General features: G+C 37.7%; 1 pseudogene; it reads right to left on the bottom strand.

Annotated features, from left to right (window-relative positions):
• Positions 1–704: 704 nt before the first annotated feature.
• Positions 705–14,003, bottom strand: LOC116639082 (annotated as a pseudogene).
• Positions 14,004–16,694: the final 2,691 nt, after the last annotated feature.

Below are 16,694 nucleotides of genomic sequence, written 5' to 3'. Positions count from 1 at the left end.
AGCAAATGGCAAATCATTCTTGAAAGTCACAGTCACATATATAGTGCACCCTAGAAAAAAGGAGGGGCAAGACAGGTTCCACCCACTTTCATGAGTTTCATCAAATACTGGACCTACTTAAGGGTGGAGAGAAAAGGCAAAGTTCAAAAAGGAGTATGATATTAAATGAGGCATTTACTATACTCTTTCTAATAGCCCCAGGTGGGGAACAAGTTTTCTAAACTAGATCTAGGAAGCAGAATGTGGAATCAATCCGTCCTTCTCCCATTAAGGGCTGCCCCGTGGTTAATGAATTTTAAAAACATGACTAAATAAAAACAAACCCTACACACCCTTCCTGCCCCCGCTAAATAAATAAATAAATAAATAAATAAATAAATAAATAAATAGAAAAAATAAAAAACCTAAATGTCCCAGATTATTCTCCATAATGTGGATGGAGCCTGGGAGCAGCTTCAACAACCCAAATTAGTCTGTTACAGAGTCATCACAAGCATGCCTTGCTTTTAAGCCAAAAAAAAAAAAAAAAAATTGAAACAGCAAAACAAAAACTAGTATTAATCACTTTTCTGACAACACACAATTACTCAAACGAAGGAGTACTGAGAGGCAGAAGGGGATCATACCTACGGGCCTCGTCTCACACGAGTGCATGTGGGTAGGTGCAGGGCATCTGTCATTATTGCAAAAACGAATTTTAATCTTTAATCTTTAGTTCGATTTAACATTACCTTTAGAACAATGCTGACACCAGCTGTGCAGAAAGGGCTCTGGGCGACGTTCACAGCAGCACGCAGGTACCTGCGGCTCTTCCACGGTTCTGGAGGCTCCAGGGCAGCCAATACTGCTCCATCAAATACATTCTTTAGGCCTTTCCATGTGAATGCAGAACAGTCCATATACTCGACTGCCTTCAGGTCACGGGCCAGCTTTTCAGCAGTCTCTGCGGTGATAGGCTTCTGTTTGTTCTTGGCAAGTTTCTCAATTGTAGAGAGGTCATCTCCGAGATCAGTTTGAGTCCCACCAAGCAAGAAAGGAGTCTTTGGACAATGGTGACATATTTCCGGCACCCACTTTTCCTTCACATTTTCATATGAGGATGGGGAAAAACAAACTGGAAATACATCTGTTTGTGGAGAGCTCAGTGGTCGTAATCTGTCAGAATCCTCTTGCCCTGCACTATCACAAAGTCCAAGAGTATATGGCTCTCCACCAATCCTGTGACTGCATAGTTGTCAAAAACAGTAGGCTAATACTCAGATGGAGATCTGTTTGTTGTGTGGGATATCAGGAGACATGTTTTACCAACGGCACCATCGCCCACAACAACACATTTAATTGTCTGTATTGCTGAAACAGTTTTGTATCCACTTTAAATATTTCAAATTCAATGATGTCATCAGGTGCTCCACCAGGACATTGGTGGGACTACGCAGGGTCCCCTCGGCTCTCGTGTTGTTAATCTGAAACGTCCATGTGTGCACTGTAGGGCAAATAATTTAGCATAAAACAGTCTCATGTTAATATTCCTGATGTCATTGAGAACTGGGATTTGGGGGAAAGCTAGGGAAAAAGAGATACCCTGTGGTTCTGGCTTTGAATTAAAAGTATCAGTATAAATTTGTGATATGATGGTACCTTAAAAAAGAAAATCTCCCTTAGCTCTTTGTATTGAAGAGGCTCAGAAACATTGCATAAATAGCAATGAGAACCACTAGTATCTAGACTGCAGTCTTAAAATATGGTTTCCTACTAAAGAGCTCTTTGGAGGAATAACTGACTGTAGGTTTGGGGCAGGAAATGTATGTGATGTATGTGATGATGCTGGGACATCTTGTCTTACCAAATAGTAAATAATATTTTAAATACTATTAGGGTTATGTTAAAAGAACTCAGGAGCCAAATTGAACAGGTTCCCACCAAGCAAAGAGAAAATAATCTGAGCATCAAAAACAGTAACATTGCAATGGACTAGAATACCCCATACATGTTTAAATTCATATTAATAGCAAGTCAAATAATTACTCTAATAATTGAATTCCATTACATGATGCTAATGAACAAATTCATTATTTTGAAAACTGATAAATAAGGGAAAGGATCATGTATCTTGCCTTTCCTATTTAAATTGTACCACTTTTTATGCAACTAGTAGATGAGAGAAAATGTCTCTACAGAAGTATTCCAGCAAGTTAATGAAGGTAAGATAGAATATCATCATTTTGCAGTTTATATTAAATAAATGGCTCTAGGCATTGATTATCAGTGGTTGCTAACACCTCAATAAGAGAGACACATAGATATTATATGCTCCTAATGAAAGAACACACCTAGAAAATGGTCTTGCAAAAAACAAAACAAACAACAACAACAAAACAAAACTCTGGAACCTAGATCTTATTAAACCTCTAGATCCAAATATCTATAAATGATTAGAAAATATGTTACATGATACCACAGGAATGTAATCAGTAAAATGCAGGGTGAGGGAAACTGTAGGACAATCTAGTTTCTTGAAGAAAACTAAACGAAAAGAGAGAGAAATAGAGAGGAAACACATAGATTGAAGGAGACATATCAACCAATCATAATGTGTAGACCTAGTCAAAACTCTGATTCAAACAATCTGTAAAAATTTATATGCATACACACATTTATGAAATAGTAAAAAATCGAATGCAACTGGCTATTTCATGATATTTAAAAATTACTGGTTGGGATGCGTGGGTGGCTCAGTTGGTTAAGCATCTGCCTTCGGCTCAGGTCATGATCCCAGGGTCCTGGGATCAAATCCTGCTCGGCAGGGAGCCTGCTTCTCCCACTGCCTGCTGTTCCCCCTGCTTGTGGGCATGCTCTCTCTCTCTCTCTGACAAATAAATAAATAAATAATCTTTAAAAATTATGTTTTTTTTAAAGATGTAATCATTTCTTTGTGGTGAGAGAGGGAGAGAATATCCAAGAGACTCCCCACTGAGTGCAGAGTCTGATAAGGGGCTCAATCTCAGGACCCTGCGATGATGATCTAAGCTAAAACTGAGTCGGATGCTCAACTGACTGAGCCACACGGATGCCCCTAAAAACTTACTGTTTTTTTTAAGTGTTTTAAGAGTATTATGGCACTTTTACATCCTTACTTAGAGATACATACTGAAATGCTATAAATGAAATTTTGAGGGAGGCAAGATGGCAGAAGAGTAGGGGACCTCATTTAATCTGATCTCTTGAATTTAGCTAGATAACTATCAAATCATCCTGAACACCTATGAATTCAACCTGAGATGTAAGAAAAGAATTGCTGGAATTCTATAAATAGAAAAGCACCACTTTTTGCAAGGTAGGAGGTATGGAGAAGTGAATCCAAGGGGATATATAGAAAGATAAACAGCAGGGGGAGGGAGCCTCTGTAAGCCGGCTACGGGAAAGTGATAGAGTCCCAGAGTGCAAAATCTGGACCTTTAGAAATCTGAAATGTTATAGATGAAATTTTATAATGTATAAGATTTTTTCAAAATCATATAGAAGGTGAGAAAATTGGTAGACATACAAAGGAAATACAACTGGTACAGTTACTGAGATTGGGTGGTGGGTGCATGGGTGTTCACTACAGTGTTCTGCTTACTTTTATATATATTTAAATTTTTCCATAATAATACAATGGAATATTACTCAGCCATGAAAAAGAATGAGAGCTTGCCATTTGCAACAACATGGATGGATCTAGAAAGTTTACGCTAAGTGAAATAAGTCAGACAGAGAAAGACAGATATATGATTTCCCTCATATGTGGAATTTAAGAAACAAAACAAAGAAAAAAAAAACAAAAAAAAGAGACAAATGAAAAAACAGACTCTTTAATACAGAAAACAAACTGGTGGTTACCAGAGGGGAGTAGATGGGGGGGGGGATGGGTGAAATAGATAAAAGGGATTAAGAGTACACTTACTGTGATGAGCATTAAGTGTACTCTTATAGTGATGTTAAATCACTATATTGTACTTCAGAAACTAATATAACACTGTATGTTCATTATACTTCAATTTTTTTAAATTCCATAATAAAAAGTAAAAAATATATATATTGATACATAGGCCCCATGCTCAGAGATTCTAGTTTAATTGGCCTGGGGCTTAGGTATGAAAGAAAGAGAGAAAAGGAAAGAAGGAAGGGAGAAAGGGAGGGAGAGAGGGTGGAAGGGAGGATGAGCCACCTCTCTGCTTGATCTTAATGTGTATGCAGCCTGGGCTAAGAACCACTTGTCTACCCTCCAGCCATTCCATAATTTCCAGTTACTCAGCCATGTCTGTTTCTCAGTGGTTCTATCCGAATGAACTGGGATCCATGTTAAACATGCTGACTCCTGGGCCTCATTCCAGAGGGACTTTCGGGAGGGTAAGGGGGGCTTGGGAGTATGTGATTCTGCTATAAACCTATGGCGAAATGCACATCAGAGGGGGACTTCTCATTGTTCCCTGTACACAGCCCTCACACTATCATTCATGTTTTTGTTCATTTTATTCCTTCCTTCTTCCACCTGAAATGTCTTCCACTTATCTTTATCCAAATCATACCTGCTCGATGGCCAAGTTCACAAATCACCCATCCGTGAAGCCTAATCCCTTCAGCTGAAGGGATTCTTCCTCCTGTGAACTCAGTTTTTCGCCCTTCCACGGGTTTATATCTGTTTATATATAATGTTTCAGCTCTCTTACTCAACAATAAACTGCCATAGGTCAAAAAGCCTTTTTTACATATCTTTATAATTTCACAGAATTTAGACATACTTAAGAGTTCAATAAGCTTATGCTAAATCGATGAAGTAATGAAAACATAACAGCTGAGAGTGTCCAGGATACTTACCCAGTAAGCTCTCTTAAGCACTAGTTAACTTCCCCATTGCACCCTCAGTATGCCAAGAAGCTTCTCTAGGAAAGGTGGTACTGGGAGGAAGGCAGCTTAAGATAAATGGCTATCAGCATTTCTCAAGAATCAGCCAAATAAGCTATAAAATCTTAACTACTATCTAAATCAAAAATGCCATGCTTACCATTTTTACAAGCTAAAGAGATTGGTTTAAAGGAAAATATTCCGAAGTACTATTTTACATATAATAACCGTGTCCAAAAAGTGTTGACTATCCTGAGAGGCCACGTTTTATAAAAATGTAAATAAATATGCTTTTATGGATAAATATGCTTCAATTTTATGAGTCTTCTAAAGAAAAGGGGTATGTTTTCCTTCAAGTTCCTGAAGGAAAGGGGGAAAAAAAACCTTTCAAACTTTGACTGGGAGGCTTATCTTTATAAATTAATGCATGGCGCTCATTGAGTGCCTGCTGTGCTCAGCAGCTGATCTGATTCTCTCGCTCAGTCTTCCATGAGTTAGGATTACCCACAGCTTGTCAAGGAGAACAGTGAGACCCGGAGAGGTCGGCTAACTGCCCAGGTCACTCAACTGGCAGAAAGGGGATTCAAGCCCCCATGGGCTTGATTCTTTCTTGCTGTAGACCTTCGTTTTCCTGGAACTTTCCTGTCTTTTGGGAGGAAAACCACACATGGCCAGGGAAGGGAGTGGGAAAAAGAAGGGAGGGTGGATTAGAGGATGAGAAACAAGATGGAGGGCTTTTCTGTCAAACAGATCTAGGTTCCCATCTTACCACCTTCTCTGTATTGGACTTCTCTGATCTTCAGTTTCCTTCTCTGTAATAACATGAACCATTTGGAGCTGTTGTGAGGACTGTGGAAAGTGATACATATGAGGATCCTGGCTCAATAAATGGAAGGTATTGGTAAAAACAGCTGGTGTGGTCAACTTTGGTCTTATCCTGAACAGGGTGTTCTTGTAGATTTCCCTTTACTGGGTTATCAACTATTTCAGTGAAATGAACTGACTGACTTTTCACCCTACACAGATTTTGCTGCAATCACTATCTAATTTGTTATTGTTCTTTGGGGAGTTTTCTTGTCAAATATCTTAAAGCATTATATATGTATGTATGTATACACACACACACACACACACACACACACATACACACATATATATATAATATTCAAACTGTTGCAGATCTTTGTCGAATCCCAAACCCACCAGCTAAGCTGCTCTCAACTACCTCACCTCCCATGATCTGTCATATAAGCAGAAGCTCCACTCTGTGCACAAATCTTGCCCAAAGGGATGAGACCCAGGAAGGGTCAATGCAGTACACCTGTCACAATCAGCCTCTACAGCAGCCTTTCTGCAGCTTGTTTTACGTTACCCAGGCATAATGATCATTATTTTTTCCTAGAGCAATCCTTTCTAAAGGCTCAGACCTGACAGAAGGGAATGGGCTAGGGAGGACCCTGGGACATGCAGGATGACATTTTTCCCTATTTCTCTCTCCCTAATTAGATTGGTTTTATCCTAAACCAATGGGTAGATGTTGATCTCTTAGGATACCCAAGTTAGAGAATATATATATATATATATATTTTTTTTTTTTTTCCTGGAATCAATTTGTATCATCCATCCAGAAGGTAAATAGGGGTTTTATTTTATTTTTCTTTCGGATTTATTTATTTATTTGACAGAGAGAGAGAGAGAGAGCACAAGCAGGGAGAGCAGCAGAGGGAGAGGGAGAATCAGACTTCCCACTGAGCAAGGAGCCTGATTCGGGACTCGATCCCAGGACCCTGGGATCATGACCTGAGCTGAAGGCAGACACTCAACCCACTGAGTCACTCAGGTGAAATAGGGATTTTATGGAGTGTCTGATTCCATGGTTAAATTCTGAGGTGACCCAATACTTAGAGATGCAAATTCTTCTGCCTTCAAACTGGTGTGAAGCTTGAGCGATTGAGATAGTAGTGAAGGGTACCGAAAGAGATTAAACACCACTGATGAATTATCTTTTTATTGACCAATTATAGCCACAGATATTATTTATGGAAAAATGTTTATAATCTCTACATTGCTTGTGAGAAACATAAATTACTAACCAATATAATCATTTCATAATTGTGTACAATCTTTAGTCCTAAAAACAATTACACCTGAATTGAAGAAGAAAGTAATAAAATTGTCTATTTGTAACTTAGAAATAACTTTATAAATATTTTGACAGAATGATCCAGATACCCACACTAATGAGCATACATGTTTTTCCTAGCAAATAGTGTGGTTCTCATACCTCTACAATGCTGAGAATCTCTTGTTCTCTGGGGGAATATTTCACATACTAATTTATTCTCCCTTTATTCACAGAGAGCTAAAATTGAAGAGGCTACCCTTTTAATGTAGTACAAACATTTCTTAAAACTTAAGATCATATTTTTCTAAAAGATATGTTCAGATGTTTATACTTTTAATAATATGGCTATTTTAAACATAAACATAAAAAACATAAGACATAAATACAAGATTAAAAGTATAATCTTGTTGTGGAACCAGCACTAAAAAAGGATTTTTATTGTTAAAATCTTCCTGAAAGCACTCTGCATTTATGAGATTAAGCTGTTGTGAAGTCTGTTTTATCTATCCCTGAAATTATTTTGTCAGTCTTTTTAACTATCTAAGTATTTTTTACAGTTAGAATTAAAAACCCAAACCTATCATTAGTATTCTTATAAATCCTTAGCAGAAAATCTGTTTACCAAGGAAAAGAAACAGAAAATTTCTTCTTAAGCAGGGGATGCGCTATAACCAGAAACAAAGCATGAACGATGTAAATTACACAGTTTTCCAAATTTTTATTTTCTCTATTAGAATGATAGAGAGGACAAATTATAGCCAAATATGCAAGGAAAGCTTGGTCATGTTTCCAGTACAAGGGATTAAGCTTTCTTCAGTGCTCCTGTACCATTCTACACTGGTTGCTGAGTAGCATTAGCATAATCCTGAATTATTAAGAAAATTAGAGGTCAGATTTACTTTACAGGAGAATTCGACCTCTCTGAATCAGGACTGAGAGGGTCATAGCATTCCAGATGTGAGCCTGGTGGTAGGTGTAAAGTGCACCACATGGAGAGAATGTGCACAGTAAGGAAAAAGACAAATTACCCAGAGCTATTACTGTCATTAGTTCCATCAGCCTGGGAAGCCCTCCCACCGCATTTTCAGAGCAGTGTGTGGAGAGGGCCTGGGGCTTATCACATCTCGCAGGGGGTCGTCTTCTGCCGGGCATAGTCACATAGCTTGACATTTCAGTTAAAAAAAAAAAAAAAGTCTGGGCCTTCATCCTCCATGCAGGCTTCTGTCTCTCAGCTCTACAACCAGTAGCTAAAATAAAGGGAGCCAGCCCACTGAAGGCTGCAATCATTTATCTGATGGCAGAATTGCTAGCCTTTCTAGAGGTGCACACTGTTCTTTCACAGAATCAGTTTTAAGCCAGGGACAATAAGCCTGGGGAACTATATTGTACCAGGGGCTCCTTTGGGGGTTGTTTCATTAACCTTTTGAATATTTTGCCATAATTAAAAGGTTAGGAACCTATGCCATGAGAAATGCGATGAAATAATAGAACATACACAATAATGTTAGATGGACTATTACATTTAGACTGTACAATGGTAACCAATGAGAACGGCGTAAGGGACCAGTTGATGTAACAAAGCCTTTTTCCCAGATGTTTTTGATTCTGGAAGTACACATGGATAATACTTATTATGAGATATTAAGCAAAAGAGCAGAATACAATATATACTTAGGCATATTATATACGCAACATATATACACACAGTAATCATAACTAGGTAAGAATTTGTGCTTGTGGCGAGTTGTATGCAAAAGAGAAATGGGTTGGGCTAGGGTGGTATGATTTTTTTAATTGTCTTTTAATTATTTGTTAAATCCTTTTAATGGTGCATATTCTCCTCAGTTAAAAGAAGCCATAGGAGCAAAACGTATACAAACATTCTCATGAAGGAAATAGGAACAACAGAAAGGAAAACAGATGTAAAAATATAAAGCATCTTCCACCTTGCCTAAAATCAAGAAAAAGCATAAAGACTCGGCATCCATCTCAACAGGGAACCAAGAAAAAGATGCACAGAACCAAGTAAGTTTATCCAAGAGAATAATACTTTTCTTATACCCTTCATAATAATAATAATGGTAATGCCACATACAGAGTTTTTTACATAGTAGGCAAACATCAAACTAGCCCAACAACCCTTTCTTAAATACATGAAAAAGTGGTTCAGAGAAATGAACATGCCCAAGGTCAAAGAGCAAGTATTAATATCCAAGACTGCTTGACTCCAATATGAGACTGACGCGCTACCTACTGCGCTAACGAGGCACCTTGCTTGACTCCAATAAATTACAGCATTCTCTCTCTGTCTCTCCACCTCCCCAACCCTACGTCTGTCTCTGTCTCTGTTTGTCTCTCTCTCATTATTTTATTAAATTCCAGGCCTCATTCTGAAATAGCCCTATTTTCTGTTTCTTCCTTGCCTTCAGCCCTTAATAAAGCAGTGCAGTTCTCATCTGACTTTGGCAGGTCTGATAGTCACTCATACTTTAATGTATATACAGTAAATAAATATTTGAGTACCTGTTCTGCATTGTGCTGGTTCTGGGGTTACAAAGCTGAAAAAAATATATACTCTGGGCCTCCACAGGCAAGTGGGGGATACAAGCATGCAAGCACGCAAAGGCACACAGCTGGGGCACATGACCTCGGCTTCTTGAGGAACTGGCATCTGAACTGAGAAACCAAAGGCTGAGTTGGGATTGGGCAGATGGATGGTGCATCATAGGAAATAATCCCTGTAGAGGGCCAAGGGGGGATAATCAAAAGAAGACAAAAACAAGACAAAACAAACATGGTACATTCCAGAAATTGAAAGTGACCCATAGAGCTGGACTTAGAGAGCCAATGATAACCACACATTGTTGTACCTACGAGTCTTATTTTCTGAAGACCTGAAGGGTTTGCTTTCCAAGGAAAAAAATGATTCATGATGTCAAAAAGCAACACTTAAAACTTTTTAGGTTTTCCTTGATTGTGTATCAATAATAAAAATGGCTTTGTGAATAAACACATCAGAATTAAGTGTTACAAATGCAATTAATTTAAATATAATTGTGTCTCTAGCCACATATTCTGAGTCATTGGGCAACTTCTCTTGACTGGAGATTACTTTCCTTTTCTGCAAAATGGGATACATTTATCTTACATGTTTGTAGATGAGAAAGAGAAACAATATAAGGCTAGCACCTAGTCTGGTGCCTGGTACATAGAAGACAACTATTAAATGGTAGTTACAGTAGAAGAGTTTAGAGACCCAAATGCCCGTAAGTCTCATTTTTGTGACAAGAAGAAGAAAGTGCCATTTTCTCATCAGCCTCACACTTGGTTCCCAGTCCTGACTGGCTGTTCAAAATATAAGATTATTTCACTCACACCAAACTTCAACCAGGTTAATGATTCTCAAGCCTTCCTGTCTTTCCCTACTTCCTATCGATTCCTGTTTGATATAAGAATATGTGCTATGGATCAGTGGCTATAGGTCGCAACAGAAGCCTTGATTCATTCAGGATACAGCCTCTGGGGACAGATAGGACATTACTAAACTAAGAAGAAGGTGTCACAAAAGATCTCATTTACTGCCTCTGTCATCCAGTCACCCATCTGGCTTATGCATGGCTTACTATAGCACTAATTAGTTCAATGCCAAGAGGTTTGGGGACTCTTGTAGAATTCTAACTTCATGAATTTATCCTGTGTTTTTTTTTTCAATTGTTAATTGCATTATGTCTTACAAAACCAAGACCTTCACTTAACTCTACAACTTTCCAAAACATGTTGCTTATGTATTCTTGCTAAGCAATAGTGAGTGATTTCAGGCTGCCATTCTGATTTAGTGGGTGGTGGGGAAGGAAAGGATTCTCATTAAATCTCAAGTATAAAAATAGATTTATCATCATTAATTTTGAAGAAAAATGTTTTTTCTCTCTAGAAGAAAAACAATTTTCTGAAAACAAATGTAGCTTGGTTTGTTGTGGCATTTTTTTTCCCATAAAGACAATCAAGACTTTGTCTTTGAAAAAAGACAACCAGTGTCGGGTGATTGCAAATTAATCCAGCTATAAGAGGTAAATTATGTTTCCGCTATTAATAGACTTTGTACATGATGTGCATTTTAGAAAGTACACAGGGTAAACACAAATGCTAATTTTTTCAGAAAAAAAATATAGATTAAATTGGAAAACATTTTATGTAACAATTCTGGATTCCACAAGGAATAGAGTAACTAAAACCTCTACGGTTATGGGGTGTCTTCGTTTTATTGCCTAATGCACTTTAACGTAATCCTAAAATTAGAGCCCGGGGGAAAAAAACGGAATCCCTATCATTCTGAGGGAAAAACAGCATTAAAGAAATCACCATGACTAAACATTTTTAAAACAAAGTATTTCAACTATCTTCACCGAAGTCTTTTGCATTGTCTAGTCGCACTTTTCCATACCACACCTTGTGCATTTACCCATCAGTTGAGTGCTTCTTCCCTTTCTATTTCTTTTGTGTTGGCCCTCAAATCAAGTAAGCCTTTTTTCTTCTTCCTCGATTCATGGCTACCCTTACCAAAGATTTTATGTTTTATCCTCTTGTGTAGACTCTAAAGTATTGGGTGGGGGATAATTGATCTTCTAAAATTATTTTGAACTACAAATAATAACTAACCTCGTGTGCTTGTGTGTGTTACTAGATTTGGTTTTTATTTACTTGGGCTTGCAGTACAGGCAAGCCTACAGTTGTATATGCCCTATTATTTCACACAGAGCAAAGTAAAACTCAGAGAAACCATAAATTATTGGGAAGATCCCATTTCTAGAGAAGCAGATTATGGCAAATTTTATCACCGATTTTCTCTTGCCGTGGATGCCTTGGAGATGCAAAGCTGTATGCCCCCTGTTTCTCCAGTGTCTTCAGACTGGCCAAGCATCAGCTGGATGATGGCTCACAATCCAAAATGCAGGAGGATTTTGCTTCTTGCTACGTGAATTTCTAAGGCCCAACTGATTTCTTTACTTCCTGTCATTTTCACATGTGTTGCTTTTTTTCAGAGTCTTTTCAGCTCAGTTTTTAATATAGTATGGTAATAGAGAGCCCAAGGAACATCACCTTCTGATGAAACACATATTTTAGCCTAGTGTCAATAAAACTAAGCAAATTGTTAACCTCTCAAATAGTTTTACAACATGCCAATAGACCTTTTTTCTCTTAGATTTTTGCCTAGTTTCTTATAATTACTGGCTAATTACCTCTCCACACTCACTTTTTTCTGACAGCTTAGTTGTAGCCTCTGGGATTTTAACGTCTAATTGATTTGTCTGCTTAGGTTGTGGATTCTTGAATCTTGCTGAATTCAGCAAAGCCAGGCAACCAAAGGGGTTAAAAATATTTTGTAATTCTGTCCTCCAGAGCCTTTCTAAAAGGGTTAACAGAGGTGCCAGACTCTGGTTACTTCTTCAGTCATTCTTCACAAATGTGGTAACTAGACTCAGTGAATACTTTGGCTATCAGAATAGAGCTCTATAGGCCCACTGCACTCAATAAATGTCCAATAACAATGGTGAGGAGTTAGATGAACTATATTTAAAGTATTTCCCCCCCTAATTCCCCTCCTAAATCTGGCTTCCATCTTTGCCTCTTTATGGTATCCAATGATCTCAATTCAGCCAAGTTCAAAGGCATTTTCTCTGTCCTTATCTTCCTTGATCTTTCTGATGTATGGGGCACAGCTTTTCATACCTGCCCCTTTGAAGACTTCTGGCTTCAGTTCCTGAGACATTTCTATTGTCTTTTATTTTTCTTCATCACCATCCTGATCTCTTCACCTATTTCTCACATTTATAGGTCTTTTTTTCTTATACCTTCCCAGTCACTTTTCTTCCAACACATCTTTGATAATTACTATATTCATTGTGTCCTCTTGCTTTTTGTTTTTACTCTTCACAGATTCCTTTGTTTCACTGAGTCATATAGGTGAATAATGTACAGATACCCTCTGACATTGATCCATATCTTTTTGTACAGTCCCAGATACATCAAGGGCACATCAAAACTCAAATATACAGTTTCAATATAGAATCAATGCAGTATATACAGATCTCATTTTCACTTTCTCAGGTGCTCACCACTTCTTCAAAAGTCAATTCTTCAGAGAAGTCTTACTTAATTACTCTTCCTCAAATTCTCTGTGCCCTTTATCTGCTTGACTTTTCTTCCTAGCATCTGTCACTACTCTCTTCGTATTTATTTGCATGGCATTGGAAGGCAACCACAAAAATATAGGCTTCTTGAAGGCAAGAACTTTTTGCTTTGTTCACTGCTGAATAGCCAGCACATAGAACAGTGCATGGCAAATAATAAGCACTAGATAAATATTTGAGTGAGTTAATGAATAAGTGAGTAAGGAAGTGAACACATGCATGATTTATTCAGAATCTGTCATTCTGGTTCAGAACCTTAGAGTTATCCTTGATTTCTTACTATCTCAAAGCTCTACTCTATATTCTGTTGTATGAGGGTAAGGCTAAGCTAATGTAATAAATGGGGCCACTAATAGTTCAGTGGCTTAAAGAAGGTAAAAATTTGTTTCTCAATTCGAATGTAGGCTGAATGCTTCAGGTGAGTAGGCAGCTGCATTCCCCAAAGTTATTTAGAACATTGGTTATTTCCATCATGTTGTTCCACCATACCCATAGGGCACTTTCATCATCTGCCCAATTAAAGCTGGACTTTCGTGGGTTCTAGCTAATGGGAAGGCAAAAGAGAACATAAAGGAAGCACATCCCCAAGGCTAGAATAACCTACATTATTTCTGCCTAGATTCTGTCGGCAAGGATGAGGTCATGTGCACCCACCCTCCAACCTGTAAAGGAACCTGGGCTACATGGCCAATCCATGTGCTTATGAAGAAATGGAAAACAAATGTTGATGGGCCACTGCCAGTCTCCTCCACATCAGTCAATTTCTCAGAATATCTCTCAAACCAATGCTTTTCTTTTCTTCTCATGCTGCCTATAAAAAAAGTCCATCCTTTGCCTGAAACCGCTATGCTCCTTGACTTGCTTTTTTTCTAGCCTTCAGTCTTTCATCTCACAAGCCTATCTCATTCCAAAAACCAAATGACTTCTCCAAATTATAACTATTTTTAGTTCCTTGTCTCAGAATGCTGTGGTTAACAATTCCTACCTATGCGAAGTCTGAATTATTTGTTATGGATTTCGGGGCTCATCAGCCTCCACAACTTCACAAGGATAAAGGGTAAAAAGATAAAGGAGTCCAGCACATATTACATATACTAGTCCACATTCATAGGTCTGTCTTTCCTAGAGTGTTTTTTAGAAAGGAGACTTAAATTTTCAGTTATATAACATCACAATATTTTTTTTTTTCTTCAAGGCCCAGGGTATAAATGACTTTCAGATCAGTAGTTGATGATGGAACTTAAAAGTCACAAAATAAAATTGTGACCCGGACTTGGCTTAAAAACAAATCTGTATCATGAGATCATTAATATAAGCAATTAAATTCCCTCAAACAATAGTTTCTCTATACACCTTCTGTTAAAGTCCATTTTTAAGGCAGAAGTACTCATTATGTGTTCTGAGGACCTCTAAAGGGGTATCCCTGAAACTTTTTCAGGAGGTCTAGGAGGTCAAAACTCTTTTCATAATAATGCTAAAAAATTATTTACCTTTTTATTTTCATTCTCTCACAAGTGGACATGGAGTTTTCCAGAGGCTACCTGATGTGTGATATTGCCACAGATTGAATAACGAAGCAGATATGAGAATTAAGCTCTCTTCTATTAAGCCAGATACTTAAAAGATTTGCAAAATTAGAAAACTCTGCCACTCCTCTCACTACTTTTTTTGTTTTGTGACCTATACTTATTTTTCATTAAAAAGTTATTTATGGTAGGGCGCCTGAGTGGCTCAGTCGTTAAGCGTCTGCCTTTGGCTCAGGTCATGATCCTGGGGTCCTGGGATCGAGTCCCACATCGGGCTCCCTGCTCAGCAGGAAGCCTGCTTCTCCCTCTCCTCCTCCCCCCACTTGTTCTCTCTCTCTCTCTTTCTCTCAAATAAATAAATAAACAAAATCTTTAAAAAAAAAAAGTTATTTATGGTAATATGTTATTTTAAATGAATAATAAATATTGCAAAGTCCTCATTTTTAACTTATCATACAGCAAATATTAATAGATATAATTCAGATAAACAAAAGCTTTTTGAGATCCTCAATAATTTTGCAGAATGTAAAGGGGTCCTGAAATCAAAAAGTTTGAGAGTCACAGCTTTCAGGGGATAAATTACAGTTTTGCTAATTTATTGCATCCACTGGCGTCACCATTCAGCATCTCTCCTCAATTCCTGGAAGTAAGGAGAGTGGGCATCACTGAAAATGTCTATAAAATAGTTTCCATTCTCTGATCTAATATAGTCCCCACTGAAGTCATCAAGGACAGAGCATTGCTTCTTTGATGTTCTGCTCTTAAACGTATGAAGGAAAGAAGGAATTGAGAATTGTGCTGAGAAACAGGTATAGAGGTCATTAGGAAAAGGGGCTCTGTGGACTCTCATGCATAACTAATGACTGTAAAGTGCTTTACAGATAGAAAAGTGTCATGTCATGGCAGAAACTACCACTATGCATCTTTTGCTCTAGGAGAAACTGCCTCCTTTCTTGATACTCCTTATGAAGAAGATTTAAAATATTCTTAGTCTGTATAGTGATTCTGGAAGATTTCAACTTGAATAACCAAAACAACATTCATGATGAATAACATTCGTCATTTATACTCTTGGACCATCACTCAATTCTGTAATGTTACAGATTCTATTCTGATGCTAGCCACTTAGCTTTGCCCTAGAGAAAACTCTACACCATGGCCAAAGGCTGCCATAATACACATTACAAATGCATACATTTATCCACAAGAATGATTTCATAGAGTCCATCACCACTACAAAATGAAAACAAATAAACAAAGCATCACTCAAATTCCAGTAAATAATTCAATGGAAACAACTTCCTATACGTTGAGTCAGCATTATATAACCAAGTTTGGTCCCAGGTCTCGGTATAGAGGAGCTATTGGATTTGCCTGGAAGGAGTATTTCTGAACTATTAGTTAAATAGGGGTTATTCCAAAAATTCTAAAAGGTGGTGGTGGGCGGGGGGTGTTTCCAGGCCTTTTTAAAAAATAATACATCTATTTTTAAAGTCAGTTCTAATCCAGCCACTTCATATGCTCATTTGCACCTGCAAGACTAACATTATCTGGGCTTAGACATGATGGAAACTACTTTTTAGGTCATTTAGCCCTAGCATACTTGCTATAAAGACATTGCTGGGTGAAGTATCTCCAAGCCCTGTTTTGCACATGACACATAAAGACATTTTCCATTAACATTAATGAGACCTATGAATCCATTGATGGGATAATAGAACTAAAAGGTGAGGTTTTATTGGTGATATACCATCTTTCATCCAAGTGCTTAACTTCTCGTAAATAGGCAGAAATTTGGCTGTGCATAAAATTCAAGAGTGACTACTGTCTCTGAAGTTGTAAAGACTTCAAGGATACATCATAGTTTTAAAAATATGAAATGTACATTGATACAAATGCAGAATTCTAAGTAGTGATCTCTAAAATATTTCCATGTATTACTGTAGAAAATGAAGGATTTCAGAATTTACT

Source organism: Phoca vitulina, unplaced genomic scaffold (genome assembly GCF_004348235.1).
Source record: "Phoca vitulina isolate PV1807 unplaced genomic scaffold, GSC_HSeal_1.0 scaffold17, whole genome shotgun sequence".
In the NCBI taxonomy this organism is placed as follows: Eukaryota; Metazoa; Chordata; class Mammalia; order Carnivora; family Phocidae; genus Phoca; species Phoca vitulina.
The sequence above is the reverse complement of the archived record's forward strand: the minus strand, read 5'-3'. Positions and strand labels throughout refer to the sequence as shown.